The 20,063-nt window shown below is 36.3% G+C and overlaps 1 long non-coding RNA gene across 37 annotated transcripts in view; it reads left to right on the forward strand.

Moving 5' to 3' along the window:
• Positions 1–20,063, forward strand: part of LOC148222839 (uncharacterized) — a 180,580-nt gene that overhangs the window by 108,476 nt on the left and 52,041 nt on the right. Inside the window, exon 5 of one of the 37 annotated variants that reach the window (XR_015805463.1) lies at positions 13,471–16,015. The exons of the other annotated variants lie outside the window; for them this stretch is intronic. This is a non-coding gene — a long non-coding RNA (uncharacterized LOC148222839). Of the gene's footprint in view, positions 1–13,470; positions 16,016–20,063 lie in introns of those variants that run through there. 37 annotated transcript variants of the gene reach the window in all.

Consider the following 20,063-nt stretch of genomic DNA (forward strand, 5'->3'; position numbering starts at 1 on the left):
ATAAGTTTATTATACTCAAAACATTTTAGGGTGCATTATTTTTTCTGAGATTATAACAGCCCTTGTCAAACAATAAAAACAAGGCTTAATGTAATTTTTATTTTTCTCTTAGGATACTTAGTAATATTAGGAGTAAAAATATCTATTATGGAGAAATATTTCAGCAATCTATGTGAAATAGCTAAATCAGAGTGTGACCTTAAGTGCAATTGTAGCTAAAGAACAGGCTATAAAGGTAGAGCAAATCCATCTTGGAATGACTGCAGTCTCTGATAGCTGATTGTGCGTGAAAAGATGATTGATCTTCTGCTGTTAAAAGAGACTACACTGGGAAGGCCTGTATAAAAAAGTCAATGGCTGCAAAAAGCAGGGACATAAGGGAAGCTGGAATAGCTGCTCATTCCATAACAATGCCATATATTTGATGTAACTGCTTGACTTGGAGAGCAGGATTATAATGAAGAGGTTATACATAAAAGAGGTAGAATAATATTCAATTCGCTTTAAAAGAAAATTGGAAAGTTAGATTGGAGGCCGTGTTTCCAGATTATTACCTACATGTAACAAGTCACAGACAAATGCTTATGCAAGTGCACCTCAACCCCTCAGCTGTGGCAGCCACACACATGCTCGTAGCTCTCAGGAAATGGGGTTGCAAACACACTTCTACTAAAAAGGATAATGAGGAAAAAAAGGAAAAGAGGAAGGTGTAAAATTTAAAAACTTTAGGGGAATCAGTCACACCACAATAAGGCAAAACTTATGCTGACATCATACTGAAAAAAGCCCCCCAAACCTCAAACCTATCCTATTTTTCAAAATACCTGTGTGCACTGAAATTGCCTCATGATCAGTGCCTCTCCTGAGCCTGAGTCAGAAGGTTGGAGCATTAGCCTTCATTTCTCATACAAAGGCAAGTGCCAAGATATGCATGGACCCAGTGCAAAGCCAGCTGGCACCAGACCCTTCTGACCTGCAGACTTGATCTGGGAACAACGGGGGCCAGTTCCAGAAAAAAAAGAAAAGAACTTGATTTAAAGGAACTTTGTTGAAAATTAATCACAAACCAACTAGTGCGCTATAAATATTTCATGGAAGAGATACATAAATAGTACAATTTTATGTTCCATTAGGAAAGAAAATATAATTATTGCTGAAATCCTAATAAACCTTACAATTGGAAGAAATAGTAAAATGTGACACAGCCTGTTAGGGCTAAATTATCCCTGTGCTTTAGATGCTTACTTGGGTGGGAATGCATGTCTTTGTGTGTCTTTTCTCAAAGTAGATCCCCTAGCAAAATATGAGTGTTCCTGTTATTTATTTTGTAGTAATTATTAGAAAGCTGTCATTTTACAAATGTATTAAATAGATGCACTTAATTTACCTTCCACCTTCTAAGGAGAGGAACCTACTCTTTAAACTTGTTTATGTTCTATGGTTACATAAAAGAATCTGATCATGTCTTGTCATGGGTTCTAGCTGCATCATTTCTTAAATATCTCCATTTTGCTTGATTCTTTTATGCTTGACTTCCCTTTTTGACCTGATTAAAGCTGAAAACCTTAGCTTAAGAAGCATTCACAAACACATCTGATTCTTCCTTTCTGTTTCTACCAACTCTTTAAAATACGAGAAGTCACTGATTCTCTTGTGGCATGTTACATAACTGAGATTGTGGAATCTCCTCTGGAGAAATTCAAACCCATCTGGACACAAGCCAAAGTAACGTGTTCTAGGGGACCACCCTGAGCAGGGAGGTGAGACCAGGCTCCAGTGGTCATAAATTATTTTTACTTTTAACCCAATAACTAAACCCAATTGACCCGCAATGTGGATTTTTCTATCCAATTACAAAAATACTACTTAGATCTACGAAGAAGAAGGTGAAGAAGAAAGACAAAACTTCTGCCCTAAAACCTCCATCTTGCTTTCTATATATTACTATATTCTAAAACCTTACATGCTAAGTTTTTCACTGTGTGATATCACACACTTCTGTTTAAACTACACACCAGTGATCTTAGTTCTAGCATTCAATTTTGGAATCTTTGTCTACTGCCTTAGGTCAAAAGCAGTGTTTTCTTGGGGGTCAGCATAGAAAATCTAAAACTCTCAGTTTCCAGGGTTCCAACACCTTCCAACCTTCCCCATTGTGTGTGTGTGATTCTGGAATAGCACAGCTTTGGGCTGGGGCTCCTTTCTGCTGGTGAAAGTCTCTACGCTCAGCCGTGTTCCTATCGGGTACCTTTGGCATCTTTTGGCCACATTTTTCTTTCTAGCAGATCAACCTACATGTTTATCATGAACAATGATATCATTACAAAGTCACAGTGTCTTTTCTCTGAGCCTTCCTTTGTGGGAGAAAAAGAAAGTTTGAAAGTTTTGGAATCATACTGTTAGTCAGAAATATATTATTGGTGCTATTACTTTGGCTAAGAAAGTAAAGATATTTTGAAAATATAAAAAACGTTCCCTGGGGAGAGGAAGGTTGGTATCAAGTGTTAAATATTTTATTGCAATAGTAAAATGCTTTGGCCTAGAAAAGAAAAGAAATTTTACTCAGTACTAAAAGCCATATAACGAATGAACTAAATGCCTTGGGGTTTTTTTGCCTTTTTTTTTTTGCTTTTTTTTTTTTTTTTTTTTAGAACATTTTCAATGCAATTCCAGAATGCCAAAATTAAAATGCACTATTGGGTAATTATATTAAATGAACAAAACTTCTAAGGTAATGATCAACTGGTGTGAGATACATTTTCTCATAATTTTCATATTTAAGATAGTAATTATAAAATGTGTGAGGTTTCACAGAAGTAAATTTCAGTCTTAATATACATTAATATCTGAGGGAGTTAAAATAAATCATATTAAATCTAATAATTTCCTTACTCATTTAGGCAACTCTGAATTAAAGTGTTGAGCTTTATATCTATTTATGAATTAGCAGATTAGTGTTGTGTATTCAAGATCCAGCAGCATCTCTTAGACCTCAGCTCCACAGGGTTATAAAAAGAACATTCTCAGGAAATGATGAACTTTTACATTACAGAAACATTGTCCTTAGAGGTTTTCACAAGGTTTTATTTCAAGGGACTGAAGGCAATATTAGAGAAAACAGATTTCCACTGAGTCATGATGACACAATTATAACTTTGCTCCTGAAAAAGAGAGTCCCGAATGATATCAGGAATTTGCACAAAGTCCATTTCTCTGCTCTCCATAAAATAAGTAATTTGGCTTGGACATTTAGCAAAGCTTATGAAAGCTATAATTTGCTGGGCATTTCTCTTTGCTCTATTACATTTCCACTTCTGATATTTTGTTTTAATAGAAGGGTTTCTGCGACACTAAACGTTTGTTTTGATATTTATTTGATTATGTCTGATCAGGAGAAATGACTCATTGCATTAGTAATACAATACTTTCCAGAACTTGTGTTTAAAGGGAAAGATACATTGAACTGAAATACAGTTAATATCAGTGTTTGAGACTAAAAAGTCCATAAAAATTGCAAGTGCCATGTCAAAAGTTCAAAACCAAATTATATTTACCTCTCTATTTTCCAGAGTTCTCATGTCCCCATATACAGGGTTAATGTGAACAATAATCTCCTAAGATTTTTGTTCCTTAGGCCCTCCTTGTTGAATGAAAACCTTAGATATGTCTGCAAGACATGGGATGGTGCTGTAGAATAGGGGAATACTTTAAGGACTGAGAAGACAGAACCTGCACTTTGCACAGATGTGATAAAGTCACCAGCCAGTGAAGGAGAACAAGGAGGCTTCCTTTTGTGAGAACATCAGAATGTTAGCAAGAATTGTGGCTTCTGCAGTGGCAAGAAAATAGATTATAGAATTTTTTTTTTTAAGGGGGGGACCCCAAACAAACACTCAAAAGAAAAGGAAAACCAGTTGAGATTCCCTAGTGTTGTATACTTTTCTCATACAACTAACCACAAATGACATAAAGTGGGGCAAGCCTGTAAAAACAATATTTGGTTCACAAGCTGGCTGTGAAGTGCCTAAGATCTCAGGGCAACTAAGTACAAAATAATTGGATGTTATGAAGGAATTTGAGAAGCAGGAGGAGAATGGAAACTAAGAAAATCACCATTTTCCTTGTAATGACAGAACTCTGATGAGTAGTAGTTTATCTGTGGCAGAATTTATCATCTTAGTTTGATTCAAGACACCCCTCACTCTCACAAGGGTCAGCTGACCTAGGTTCTTGCCATCTCAGGAAACCTTTGTCTCTTTGTTGCAAAGTCTTATAGCAGAGAGCAAAGTCTTGCCTTCTGGGTTGAGTATTTTGTCCAAATTTACTTGAAATTTTAAAGAATCATTCTACATTGCAGGAAATAATGGGAAGGTTTTTTGAAAATTAACTACAATATCAGGGATTCAGTGTAAATAACTTCATGCAGAATGTAGGTCTTTATGGTTATATTACTGTTGAGACAGAGAGGACAAAATGGAGTTAAGAAAATATGGGGACTGTTAGCAACAGAAATGAAGGCTCAATTTCTTTGCCAGTAAGGCAAGAACAGAGGTAAAGACTAGGAATTCTTTTCATGAAGTACAAAAGTGTCAAGGCTACTAGTCATTTAGTGACCATTCACCATCTCCTTGTAAGGCTAAATTATTCTAATATATATGTTATACTGTCAGGAAGAGAAAAACTAGTGGACAATCTGTGATAAGGTAACTGAAAGAAGAGCTCTCCAATTTATCTGTTGTTATCCGAGCCTTACTGTACGTTCCACTCTGCTCTCTGATGTGGCTCTTCACCACATAGACCTTCCAGCTGGTAAGGGGAATGAAAAAGGCAGTTCTGTCTTTTCTGATAAATAACTTTTAGGCAAGGTTTGTAAGGAGTCACAGTGTCATTTCATTGGTGAAGCATCTGAAGGGTTTGTTTTGCATATCAAACCTTCAGCAGATGAATGTTTCTTCATGTGTTCCAGTGGCAGGTCTGAAAACTCCTGGGACATTTCCAGCCAGGTGAGTTGCTACAGTCAAATGTTCCCCTCTCCCTGTAGGCTTTGGCTTTTATTTACCCTTAGGCCACTAAGGCTGCAACAGCTCTATAATAGGAATTTCAAGAGAAGCATATTACATAACCATACAAGCATCTGATCAACCCCATGCTGAAGGACAACTTTTAAAAAACTTTAATATATTAATTATGCAAATAATTTTGATAAATTACTGCAAGTTTCCTATTTGCATTAGGTTCAGATAGGAAAGGAAAACTGAAAAAATGTCAAAGACAAGTTTGCAAGCAGATTGTCAGAGGCTGAAATCAGGTAAATATATTAATTCCTATCCTGTAACTTTGAACAGAAGTGATCCTAGGGACAGCAGTATGTGACAGCATCATGACAGTACTGCAGAAAGAAATGGGGTGGGTATACATGTGTGTATGTACTCAATGCCTACAGCTGCTCAGCCAGTTCTTGCAAGTAATGCCAATAGTGAAATACACATTCTGACACATAAACATGCCTTTAAACACTTGACAGGCTTTGCTGATGTTGCCCATGAAATGTGTTTGCTGAATGCATGACTGTCCTCTGAGAACGTTAGAGCATCTAGGCACGAGGATGTGTTATTGATTGTATTCTAGCTGCAGTAGTTTTGAAAAATAAAAAAATGTTTTCTGATTATTTTGCCCTGTCTTGAAGAATGTTGGATAAGTTTCACAATCATTCTAATTAATTCTTCAGTCACTGTTGTAGATTCATCCTTAAATGAGGCTGTTCTAGAATAGGCCAACAATAAATCTTGTGGCCTTGCTGATGTTGCAATTAACAGGTCAGCCATTGGCAAGGAAATGCATGTAGATTAGACCCCTGAAATAGTAAATGAGGATGGTGGATACTTCAAGTGACATATTAATGAATTACTTGCTTAACATGAATACAATAACCCATACATTTCTCAGTGTTGTATAAGATACATTATATTCAGCAATTAATCATTATTCTTCAAAATCTAATGAGCTCTTAGGAAAAAGACACTGGAGTAAACATCATAGGCTGGCTGAAAATGCTTAGAATGAGAGTTCATTATTACCTTTTGAGCAAACTGAAATATAACTAGTCCTTAACATCTTTCTGCAGTGAGAGAGAAATGAGCTTACCTGTACTGAGAACTTACCTTTGTAAAAAAAGGGAAATGAAAAAATGAACTTACATTAAGGAAATATAAATGAATGTAGGGAGGAACTGGAATTTTTAGACCTGTTTCTGTACTCCTCTGCATTCCAAGACCATAATATTATAGTTAAAAAGCAATGTATTTTCAGTGCAATCACAAGAACAACGAAGGTAAACATTTAAATACAAATAGAGTTGTAAGTGTTCTCCATAACACTGTCTGCAAGTGTACCTAGGAGATATGTTATTTCTGCTCAGAGTTGAGCAAAGCAGCTAAAAATATCCAAATAGTAGTGATACGCAGGAGACACAGGAAGAATGATTAAGGAAGACAGTGAGAATCCATATAACAAAGAATAGAAAGCTGGCTATGTTGTTCCTATTAATGGATCGAACCATGTGAAGTGACAGTGGTTAACTGATACCTGTCCAATTCATATGTGACTGTGTAATTAGCTCATGTGACTGACTTTGGAAGCATATCTGCTTTAGTTGTTTTGGTTGGGTTTTTAAAAAATATTTGTGAGAACTATGACTCAATGGCAATGGAAAGAATACAGAATTTAATTTGATTTCCCTGATTGTAAAGCAATGCATTTCTTTAAAATGGTTCAGCCTTGAAGATGCTCCCAGAGTTTCAGCCTGTTTGCTCTCTGAACTGAAATAATATGATACCAAGCAAATGAAACAGGGCAGTTTTCCTGAGTTTCCTATGGTAGTAGAATTTGTCACTGTCTGAATTCTAACCTCAGAGGGAAGAGCAGAGACAATTTGAGTGAAGTGTATTAAAATCCATGAGGATATTCCTGTATCTGCACTTTAATGTCAATTTCAGTGCCTTTATTTCAGCTTTTACACAAAACCTAGCTTTTGGCCTTAAGCCATCACAGACAGGGAATTGAGAGTCAACTTTCATTATTTTTTCTCCAGTGCTTCACAACCACGGTGCTCCAAATATACAGAAATATTCACCAATAATCATGATTTTTTTTTCTCTAAAACATGAATGAGAAGGATGACATAGTAGTGATGAACATCTTTATCATTTTGAATACGTGCTTTGGGAATCTTTCATGTGGTTTTTCCTCTTTTTTCCATGTCCCGGGAGACATTACAATTTTTTAAAATCTTGTGATACAATTCGTGTATGGTACCCCTGGCCTCCACTTACTATTCTAGAAGTCTGATTCTGAAGTCAGAATTCTTAGATAAATAATATAGAATTCGCAATTTTTCAAATGCAACATTAACCAGTTCTAAACTAATACCGGGCCACCCATTAAAATGACATAAAAATACAATCAAGATACAAAGAAAAGGTAACATTGCCTGAAGGAGCAGTAACATGTGATTGATTGTGCAGATGCAGAGTAGAATAGACAGAATAGAACAGACTATTTCAGTTGCAAGGGACATACAGTGATCATCTACTCCAACTGCCTTAGATAATTTTGTTTTCCAAGTGTTGCAGTGACACTGAAAATAAGAACAACTACTGTGAAACAAAGAGAAAAAAATCTCAGAATGCTGTTGCTGGGCTTGCTCATGAAGGCCGGGGAATTAAATGCCCTCTTTCAAAGCAAAAATTGCACACTGTATTTTCCATATGAGCAGCCTGTTTTCAAGGGTGACCATGCTACTCCCTTTGGAATTAGAAGGCAGTGTTATTTTAATGATTATTAAATTATTTGGATTTTTATTCTGCCTGTTCCATAACATAATTAGGGTCATATCTAATGGCAGCAAGATGAGTCTGCAAACCCTGTTGTGCCAGATATGCAGAATTGAGTACTGCATAGGAAGTGTAATTGCTGAGCCCTTTATAGAGCATTCAGTGCTTGACTCCAAACTGGGAAGGGCTGCAAGCAAATTAGAAGACAAGAGTAGAATTGAAAATAGTGTGGAAAAATAGGGAATATTAAAAAAACCACCAAACCCCCAAAACCTAAAAAATGGAAGGCAGTTCTGTGGAGCCAAGTGCAAAGTATCATGCTTTTTATAATATTGGTAATCAATTGCAGAGTAGAAGGTGGAGTATACCTGGCTTAGCAGCACTTTCATTGAATTCTGCTGTTAAAAAGAGGAAGGAAAACATCAATGTGTGAAGGGTATAGAATAGGTTGTACTATTTTTAACATAAGCTTAACAGAAGTTTCAATATAATCTCCAGGTGCGTGTGTCAGACTGCAATTTAAAATTTAAAGATGAGAAGTTTATTTTGGAAAAAGGAAATAAGAAGGAGTAGGTTACAAGATCTTTGAGAAACACTTGCAAGGCTCAGGTTGTTTTGTTTAGACAGGCTGATATATAGCAGCTGTACTGAAACCATCAGAATTTTTCCTGTTAGCTGACTCATGAAACCCATGAGATGGCTCTTATCTTGCCCCTCTCGTTTTAACTTCAGCTGGTTTTATGTACTTCCCTTCACAGCTGAGCCAGGAAAGAACAGTGAAGTTATCCAAGGTGACTTGGTGGGTACCATAAACACATGACCTGAGATAAATTTTCTTTTTGTTTTTTTTTTTTTTTTTTTTTAATGGTTCCGTACTGAGAACAGACATAGTAACAGTCTTCAGATGTTAAAGATTACTGCAGAGATGAAGACACCACATCGATCTCCATATTCACTGTGTGTAAGAGAAAAGGATGGCAACTACAGCATGAAAATTTTAGATATTAAATTAGTTTCCCAGCTATACGGAGCACTGTTAACACTGCAGGGCATTTCCTAGGAAGGCTGTGTGGTCCCCAAAAGTGGGGATGGTGAAGAATAACTAGGCAAGTATCTGTCAAGAACTGCTTAGGTGTAGCTGAACTTGTCATGAGGACTTTTTCTGGTCTTCATTGAAAAGAACTCAACTTTTCTTGCTTGCCTGTTCTCACACACATAAAACCCACTCAAAGCAATAATAACAACAATACCCTCTCCCTCTAAACCCCCTCCAAACCTAAATTGACTTACTTCTAGTTGTTTTATATCAGTGAAATGAGAACTTAAACAGTAAAATTTCTACAATAAAAATTAATATGTATGTCCCAAGCCAGAAAATGGCTACTGGCATATGATCACACATGGATTTTTAAAAAATTAAATGCTCTGACAATAAAGGCCAGATGCAAGTTATCCCAACTTTTATAGGTTCCAGCTGGCTTTATTAAAAGCTCTAAGTAACAATACTGCTCTGCTTTAATTGTAAAAAGAAAATTTGATGCCTCTGATCGTACAGAGTAATGTCAAAGAGCCTCCAGCAAAATTGGCTATACAATATTTCTGTTGATATCTTTTTGCAATGACTTTTTGAAAAAAAAAAATCATACTTAATTTCATTCCTATTTATTTTAATAGAATAACTTTTAAAAAGATGTTTAGTCAGTCAGTGGTATATTCAGGTAAAAGACACGTGAATAAAATTATAGCAGATAATAAGAAACTCGCATTTATCATAGTGACTGATTTTTCAAAACATTCAACTACATCAAAATGTAAATACTATCAATCTTTGCCTAGTATATAAATCTTCCTGAGAACACACCCTAGCAGAGCAGTTCCAACTGGAATCTGCTAATTTTCTACCACCTGAATGCTTCTGTTGCTATGACAACTAACAAGTTCTAACTCTGGTCAAGGTTGAATAGTAAAAAATAATGTTTTGTTACCAGCTGATGTGCTTCAAAAATTACACAAAAGGGAGTTTTTTCCAGCGTGTTAATGGTGCATATTCAGTCATACTAGTTGAAGAGTAGAAAGAGTGGGTACCCACTGATTAAAGATATGTCAGAATGAGTAATTATGCATGTCATTTTGTAGCTTTGTTATGAGCGAGATTTACTTTTCTTCTGAATAACCTGTGTCTGGCTAGGAAGACTAAGGTGGAAAGAAATGGCTCCATCTCATTCAAGATGACACATGCAGCTCAAAATAGTGGGAACTTTGGGTGGTTGGAAGTCAAGGTAGGCAACAGGCAATTTGGAAACGAAATGAAAACTTTTAGTCCCAGAGCCATCAAGGCCTGGAACATACATACAGCTGTTCAAAGCGCTTTGCATGCAACAAAAATGGTGTTTTGGTGCAACTGGGTGGAAAATCTACCACTTAACCTGTTTTTAAACCCAGGATGTTTTGATTTGCTTTCTAGGAAATGAAATTCCTACTGTCTAGGCTGAAGAGCCTGCTTTGAATTAAGTATTCTTAAAATTGAACATGATGGCCCACCTGGTGGTCAGGCTGTCAATCTATTGATCACACTTTGGTGGCACTTTTTTTTTTTAACTGCAGAGACCTGGATATAGGCACCTAGCTCTAATCTCTGGTATTCTTGCCCTTTCCCCAGTATTTAATATGTAACTGCAAGATAAGGTATTTTTCTATTTTAGGAATGCTATTCTTTTCGTAGAAAAGAACCCCAAAAGCTTAGCACCTTTCTTGTGTCTCATTGTGGATTCCACTAGACAGCTGAATTTATAATGATTGTTGAGTGCTGGGCTCTAACTGTGATCTTCTGCCATTGGCACTGATAGGAATTTAGTGGCTCCTTTCAAGTATGTAGAAAATTAAGTCCTTGTTTTCTTCTGTATAACAAGTTGTGAAGAAGACTAGCAATTAAAACTATAACTGTAGAGTTGTTTTTCTTTGAGGACAAAAAGATTCAGTGAAAAACAATATTAGGTTTTTTGGAAATCTTGACCTTTTGAGAGGTGAGAGAGAAAATCCTGCAAAATGTTAGATGGAAAGGCTTACTGTTTCCTAAAAAAGCCTTGGTATGTTCTCATATCTCTCAAAACCCCCATTCTCTGTCAAGCAGAATGCTTAGGAGTAAGTTTCATTTTTGCACTTAAGAAGCTAAAGGACTGAGGAGGATGGGATGGCAGATGAATTGTCTGTCTCATTAACAGAAGTTCTTGAGGTTGGCAGAGCTTGCAGGGTCCATAGGAGGAATGCAGTGAAACATAAATTGCAACAAGCCTGAAATCTCATGTGAACTACTATTGAACCAGAACGAGAGAGACTGCAGACAAGATGTATAGAATCTGAAATCTGCACCATCTGAATTTGTCACCCAAATTAACTGCCTGTGTGTCTTTGGACTCTCAGCAAGAAGAAATTATTACAGCTTTTATATGTAAATCACAGCTGCTTAAAACACTATGACCTTGCAAGGGAAAGGAAGGTAATGTTTTTACCCAAGCAATAGAAATGCAGGTTGGAAGTGACTTGTGACTTGCAAAAGTGCACAGAACTTTCCTGGAGGGGGCTTGTGTACACTGTGCTGTCCCTGACCAGTGCCAGGCCACCTCCTGAAATTCTCTGCCAATTCTCTCTGCAGATTAACCACAACCTCCCTTGAGGTGGGGAGAATGGATGAGAAATAGAAGATCATGTCTAGGAATGGAATTCAAGACAAGGGGAAGAAGCAGAGGAAATCCACTGTGTTGGAAATATACTTTCTTCAATTATCTGCTTAAATCCTAGCAGATATGAAGAAAAATTCAGCTGCTTAACCTGGGTCAGAAAAGGTGACTGAACAACAGGCCAGTAGGTTCAAATCAATGAAATAACAATAGGATAGTTGCCAAAGGAAGTGATTATATAAGGAAGTATGGCAAACTTCAAAATCAGTGACAATTGTCTTTGAAGGGTAAAAGAATAGAGAATACTTTCTAATGAGAACTGCAAAGATTAATTTATGTATAAACTAAATATTATAATCTAGCTATTTAACAGCTTTCTAGAGTTAATTAGTGATAGATGAAGGGTCCACCTCACCTTGCCTGCTTTTCAGAGCCAAATAGGTTTAGTTGGAGACAATAAGGTTCACACAGCCACCCTATTCTAGAAGCTGAGAAGCAGACTCTAGCAGGAAAATGAAGAAATCAAAATCATTGAGCTTATCATGTAGTCTAAAAATTAGTATTTGTCAAAAGAAAGTATATCTAAGTCCAGAAGAAGGAAATTAGTCATTTTATAACATGAATAAAAGGAAATCTTGTTCTAATGAAGCTGTGGGAGTTGAATACATGGTATGGCAAAAAATGGATTGGGCAGAGCACCACTGCTCTGGAAGTGTCAGAAAAAAGTACTTGAGGCAAAGGAGCATTGTCTTGAAACGAGATGCTGAGGGCTGACTCAGAAGCATATTTTTGCCAAGAAAGCCAATTTCCAGTCATTTTGTGCTTTGAATTCTGACAACTCTATTATCGATTTGCAAGAAGCGACACTGTCTAACAAGTTGTATCTGACAAAATTTCTTTGAGAGGTATTAAAGTACACTCAAAGTGGTTTTACTTCAGATTCTAGTTGTTATATACAAAATTTGGAGAAATGGGAGGAATAAAAGAGTCTTCCAGGAACATGTGTGCTTGAATCTGTTTTGCATACTGAACTGTATTTTTAATATTTTGAATTTAGAAATTATGGGCTTTTGCAAGTATTAACTTTTAGTTTCAATGAATTATTTTGGAAGGGAAACTTCTTATTTTGATGGTGAGAACCAGTCACAATAATCAAAACAGAGACTTATGTTTTGGGGAGGGATGGGGAAGGAACATTTTATTGAGATACGGTCTTGAAAGCAAAAATATAACAGCTAAGAAAATTCCACAGAGGCCAGGTAATATTACACCAAGTCCACCAATTAGCAATTTTATAAAAATTGGTGTAGTCTTACTCTGGAATATTAATCTAATAGCTGATTTTTACAGTAAAGTAATTACAATACTTCAGTAAAAGGTAAAGCAGAAGAAATAATTTATAACAATAGCAGTAGCTGCAAGTTGTCTACACAAACCTTAATAAAGTCAATCCTGGTAGCTGAGCATGTTCTGAATTAGCTTTATCTCAGTTTCTCAAACTGCAAAAGAAGAAAAGGAGAAAAAAGCTGATGTAATGCCTTGTGCAGTACCATGTGAAATGAAGCAAAAAGGTGAGACAGTATACTGAAAAATAGTGCATCTGGCTTGTAATACATCCCACAAACCAAATGTCCTGGAATATTAAGCATCTGGTGCTGTGTTTCAGGCTTTTCAATTTCTGTGTACAACATGGGAATTCAGAGTATGGCTTTGCTTTTTCGAAGCCCTGTGAGACTCGAAAAACTGGGAGAGGAAACAAACCTCTTTGAAACACAGTGATGGGTTTGGGACTTCCTCTTTTTGCCGAATGTGATTTATTGGCAATGGTGAAAGATGCAAAAGGTCTTGTCTTTGCACAGTCCAAGTCTTCTTTTTTTCCCTTCCTGGATACACAAAGTTCTAAGGCTGTTTAAAACCAAGAATGCAAATGTGAGCTTTTTTTTTTTTTTTTTTTTTTGCAGGAGTGATGCAGGATTGGACAGTTGCAGGACCAAATTGTTAGGGAATTGAAGTAAACTACAGAATGTGAAAATGTCTGCACAATGTTGGTGGTGCCTGTGCAAAAACATTCACTTCCACACTTTTCCTGGAAGGCCTTTTGGGAGGTGATTGGGAATGTGGTACTCAGTGCAGCCTGTCTTTCACTGATTCCCCTGAAGGATTAGCCAAGCTGCAAAATGCCTCTGAGCCTCTCATCATTCTCTTATGACTTCTCACTCTGCAAGTCAAGCTAGACAAAGATGCAGCTCCTTTGTTTTTTCATTTGGGGAAAGCTTGGTGCTAAGTCTGTAATTGGCAAGGGTCTGTGGAACTGTGACTGCTGTTGTCCAGAATGCCTTGCAGCATCTCTCTTCAAACATTTGTATCAAATTAGAATGTATTTTATTCTTAACGAAGCTTTATTGCTCGAAGAAGTAAGTGGTTCATTTTTTTAATGAAGGTCACCTGGAGAAGTCTTTACACACCTCCAGTGTTATCTGAAGGGGCATTTTGGATCAGAAGAAAACAGAGATCTAATCTGATGGGAACTTGTTTGTTCCTTGGGTTCATTATTTGGTGTTTTCTGATATTAACTGTAACACGCTCTAGTGAGAGAAATCACCATCACTTATTCCAATGGCAATGGTTTGATGGAAAATGTGACTGCAATATCATTCTGTATGAAAGACAAACTGTGAGTGTGTGATCAGTGTACAAAGAAGAAAAATAAACATGAGATAATTAAAAAATAGGAGCTAGAGTGAAAAGCTAAAACATGCAGAACAAAGCTGGCGTAAGATATCAGGTAAAGACTTCTTCCTCATCATCTTTTTTCCTCCTTGCTCAGGTTTGTTCACTATCTAGTCCTGCCTATTCATATGCTGAAATTGAGTGTCAGTTTTGCAAACTAAGTAATGAATCTATTAGTAGTATTTTTCTTTACAATAGGTAATTTACTGTGTGGTTGAAACATAAAAAATACAAGAAAGTGTAGGAAATAAAAGCATAGAAATCTGAGTAGAAGCTTGGTCTGGATTATATTAGATATGCCTACCCAATTCACAAAATTAGGGACTAGCCCCGGATGCTAACTTCAATAAGTTCTGAATTCACTGATTTGAGCAACAGAGCTCTGATGGGGAAGAAGTGACTCTGTCAACATGATATATGTCAGGCTGCAGAGCCTATACATTGAGGTGAAATTCAATGCTGTTCTTCAAAGAGTTGCAGCTCATAACTCACACCCATGGAATGGCCCATGGCGTAATTTTGAAAGCCCCAAGGAGCTATCTAAATTAGTGCCATCTGTCTCTGCCTACAGGCCAACAGCACTGCAAGTTCTCTGCAGCTTTATCTGCAGCAGTCCTGCTTTTGAAAAACCTGCCCCATTTTCTGGATTGTCTCAGGCATGTCGCTTTTTGGAGGGTTTGTGAGACACTCTTTAGAGATTTTATGCCAAACCAGTCATTTCACTTAGCTGGAAGTGATGAACAAAACATTATACCAGGAAAACGGAATTGATGGCTTCAGATACACAGGATAGAACTGTCTGTGTTATTGAATGATACTGATCTATTATTGCTACAGAGAAGAACTGAATCTTAATAATCCTTCCCATAAGATAGAAATAATTAAGACTGTGAAGTGTGAATATGATGACACAGAATGGTTCCTGTTGCAGGACTGGAAACCATGACAGTGCTTGTTTAATTTGATGAAGAATCTGTAGGTGAATGATCTTGTGAGATCATCCAGATTAGTGTAAACTACAGCAGACTTAGCTCTTAGCTATCTGCAGTAGAGTTAAGAAATATATAAATAAGGGTAGAACTTTGTGTGTAGATTCTAAAATACAGCTAATATTTTTTGCACTTTTGAGTAATTTGGAATCCAGTTTTGAAGAACTGTCATGAAATTAGAGCTATTAGAATGGCTGGAAGCCATTGAATTCTGAGGGTCTCTGTATACATGGAAAATAATGGCTCAGAACAATAAAAATTGTAAAATTGTATTAAGAAGTCACTTGGATAATGAAGGGTTAGAACCCTAGCTTGTAGACTTGCAAAGTGTACTGGTTTTGGTGAAGCCATGTCAATTTACACCACCTGAAAAATTTCCTTTAAGAGTACTGAATAGAAGATAATAATAATCTATTTGAATAGCTTATTTTTTTCATTCTAAGAAAGGATATTTTAAAATCGTTTTGTATGCTAGGTATTCTAAAACTTTTACTTCTGGATAGTCTTTCACTATTCACCTGAATTCTTGCTAACACATTTCTGACTTCTGATTGGGAACTTCAGAACTATAATTTAAATTCTTGGTTAGAAAAGTTGCATCGAAAATATAATCACAAAAGCAAACCCCAGCTTTAGAGCTGTGTTAGAGCCAGCTGACTTTACAGCTGATATAGTATTTCTGCAGAAAACAGAGGTGTTTTATTTGCAGTAGATCAAATATGAAGTCAAACAATGAAATATGTATTATTGTTACCAATTAAATATTTCAAAAGTTTTCTTAGAAGCTTCCACTGTGAGGACTCCTGTATTAGTGCCATTCAAAACAATCATGAAAAGTAAGACAAAACCTAAGGACTAGTGAAGCAGTGCACAGCTAACTAAGATTGGAGAGAACTTGGCAAGGAAAGGAAGTCAGGCTTCCAAACTGCCAGGTTCAGCCTCAGTTTGCAATCTAAACCTGCCTGTTCATCCTTTCAGCACTCAGTGGAACTGAACTGATTGGCACACAGTGTTTTCTGGATGCCGTTAGATGAAGCAGCACGGTCTCTTGAGACAGACATTCCCTCTCCCATTGAAGATAAGCTCTTCTCTCTACTTTTCCTCAGACGTTAAAGCAGAGGGTTTTTTATGCTTACTTGGCAATGTAAAAATAGTACTGATGAATATGCTTTTACCTCTTAAATCTGCTTCAAACTATTTTTTTAAATCCATAACATTAACACTGCTCTGGAGTGCTAGTCTGAAAATTCTGCAACTCTTGGAAGAGAAAGAAATCATCATGAGAGACTTTGGTCCTAATGAACCTTTGGATCTGGGAGCTGTACAACCTAGCAAAGACTTGTTGAGCATCCCTTTCCAAGGTTGTCAAGACACAATACCTTCTGAAAAGAAGCTTTCTGTGGTGTGATACAGGCAGCAAGGCCTTAGCAAATCAGGCTATAAGCAACACGCTGGCTAGAAAGTCCATTATTTTGAGAAATACTTACTGGAGGAAAAAATTAAATTTAAAATTTTGGAAAAAATTCTTAATTCTAATTTTTTAAAAGAAACTTTGTTTTTTTGGACATCAGACAGGTTATGCTATCTCTGGAATGTTGGTTCTAAGATGTAATTTCTGGCAAGAGCTGTGAGGACCTAGAAGAATCAATATTTTAAATAAGATATCACTCAGGACTAAGCAATATATTTTTTTGTATGTCTATTTTGTCCTACCTGACGAAAATTTGTTTTCCTTGGTTTAAGAAGGTAGTTCAACACATAGCACTTGAGTGGCCCTATGGACTACAGGAGGCTGAGGAATGTATGGGGAGAGCAGCTTTTGCAAACTTCTTTTTGCTGCTCAAATAATCAAATTGCTTTTCTTATGAGCAATTACTAAATATCGTGTGAGCATATCTTGAGGTAATGTAGTATTGTGTTCTCCCAGTGTTGAAAGAAAATACCCAGATAAAAGATTATCTCAAAGATTATCTCAGTTAGTTCTATGACATAAGCCCTAAGTATGGTAATTAAGAAGTAGTGGTGCACATCTGGTATCTTGTGATATTGGATCATCAGAAATGAAAATTACGTGACAGTTTTATACAATGTATAATTGCAAACCCATAGAACTCTTAAAAGGCAACATTCATGGGAATAAGTAATAGGTGGAAAGAGATTGATTAGAACCACCTGCTGTTTACTGTGAGATGTTACAGGTGATTATAAGGAAAAAAACCAAAACACTTATTTCAATAAAATTAAGGATAAAAATTGCATTTGATGTCACTAGAAAGGAATATAAGAACTGTTAAAAATTACAACAACAAGCATCTAAAAGCTGCAAAGCATTTAGTACGTAGCAAGGTAGGGCAGAATATTAAACAGCTGCAAATATGGAAAAATAGAATATGAGCAAACAGTACTACTCTTTTATCATCAGTAAGTAGCTCTAGGCATAAATAGGCCTCTTGAAATCATCTAGAATTTTTTTCTGTGCAAAAGGAATAAAGTTTTTAAAGAAGAGGAAAAATCACTAAAAGTTTAATAAGCACCCTTTGAGAATTGTGGTAATTATTGAATTCCTGCAAGGTCATTATTGGTAATTGAAATCTGATCACTTTTAAAACCCTAAATGCCCAAGCAATTTCAAAATGTTACATGTAAGTACACTCTTTAAAACATTCCTTGAGGGAGCATGAAACAAAAAGAGGAATTCAATAATTTTAAAGCAGCAATATATTTTTTAAACTTGTTTAGTAGAAGTTTAATTGGAAGTTGTAGATTTAAAAGAAATTATATGAGAAGGTGGAGAATTCCTTTGAGCTGAGCAATGAAGAGGAGATCTCAGGTTGCATTTTCAGAGCTGTGTAAATGAGTTACAGACATGGGGACCACAACTTCCATCATTAGGAAATGGCCAGAGAGAAAACATGAGGCAGCAGTGTTGTCTCAGTCCCAGAAGTGATTTAAACCTTTTGGACTGTACATTCAGAGGTATTTGCCATAAAAGAAATGTGGGAGTTTCTTTGAAGAGTCTGTTGGCTTTCAGCAGAACTTAGACACTTGAATACACAGAAACAGAAATGGTACTGGGAGGTGAAGATGTTTAGCAGAACAAAATGGAAATGATTATTTTGTAAATACAATGTCTGCAAATGAGGAAAAACGATAATCCAAAAGTGTAAGTGCTGAGTCCATTTTATATGTTAACTGGAAAAAAAATAATGTACAATGAACATAATATTCATGTGTGCAAACTGTGTGAGAACAAATAGACAAATCCAGTTATGTCTTGAGTAATTTTACTTTTCTAGTTCCTTTACACCAGTCAGTTATTCTGCTGTGTTCCTCAAGCATCCAAATTGAAGATTGGCTGGGTTTGAAAAATTGATTTCTCTCTGCTTTATCAAGCTTTCAGATCTCTTTGATGGCAGCTTCTTAGATCAGAGAGTCAGACTCCTGTGACTGTCTAAAATAAGATGGCAGCTGGATTATTTTCAGACCTAACCAATGCTGCCAAATGTCTTTCAGTGACTCTCTCACTACTTTATCATACTTTTCATTTCCAATTAAAGAAATGCTGCCTTATATACCACCTAAATTTCCTTTTTTGAGTGCTTGGGTATGTCCTATATACTTACAAGGTATTCAGCTGCTATGTGAAAATGTATTACCATCAGCAAAGTAAAAAGTATAATTCATAAATGCTAAATTTCTTCCTTAAATCATGAGGTATCTAGAGTACATATCTATAAAGTTTTTTTATTTTTCAAGAATTAGGATGAAAAAATATCCAAGGATGATTAAATAACAGTACTGTGTTACAGGTTTGGCTAATAAAAGAGAAAAAAGAACAAAACACAAAAGAACTTTGAAAATTGCCAGTGAAGCCAGTTCTTTATGCATGTAAATACGTATCAAAGATTAAATTACATTTTAATTTGTCCTCTTTAGACCAGAGCTGATTTGAGAACAATTCTGATTTGAGGGGAAGAAGATAAAACCTCAGTGGATTATTGTTGCCAAAGACAGAGAAAATTCTTATTCAGAGAAGTGCTATTACTTGAACAGTCCTTGTGTGCTTTTAGACAGACTTGCACTGTCATGTTCCCACCTGTCCTATTAATATATATATATTTATAATCCTCTTTTCATTCTGACTGGTTACAAGCAAGGGAAATGCTGTTTCACACCTGCATGCTGGTAAAGCTGACTCCACACAAGCAGCAGGGGAGGTCAGGCAGACCTATGGGCTAAAAGATTTCAAAAGGAATATAATTCCAAACAGATCTTCAGGAATTATTGGAGCTTTAAAGTGCTGGTGATCTGCACATTCTGTTCTTGACACTTGGCTATTTCTGGCCTATTATGCTGCTGGAGTCAGGCATTTCCAGCTCAGTGCATGAACACTGGCAGCTCTTACTGAGCACTTCCTTCAGAATGGCAGCTGCCACTCAGCACTGGGGGCCCCTCTATTGTCCAGCTGGGTACATTGTGACTTTTTTTTGATCCTCCTCTGTGCAACTGTGTTTGCTTGACTGATTTCACCTTGCTGGATTCCCCTGTGACACGACAAAGATTCTAGTCCCTGGCACTATGGTTTTTGAGAAAAGTTAAGCTTTAAAGCTAAGTTTCAATATCTGATCATGGGAATACAAGACACAGGATCCACATACTGAATAATGTTAGAAACAAGGAATCGATGGTGAAAATGAAGTAATTTCATTTCTGAATGATGTTATGTAGCTTTTCATAACCAATGACAGTGAAAAACATTGCAGTATCTTGCTGAGTGATAATGGAAATTCTAGATTTTTCAACGCTTTTGAAAAAAGGGAAATATAAGTTTCTTA

Source organism: Sturnus vulgaris, chromosome 9 (assembly GCF_052056855.1).
Source record: "Sturnus vulgaris isolate bStuVul1 chromosome 9, bStuVul1.hap1, whole genome shotgun sequence".
Classification (NCBI taxonomy): domain Eukaryota; kingdom Metazoa; phylum Chordata; class Aves; order Passeriformes; family Sturnidae; genus Sturnus; species Sturnus vulgaris.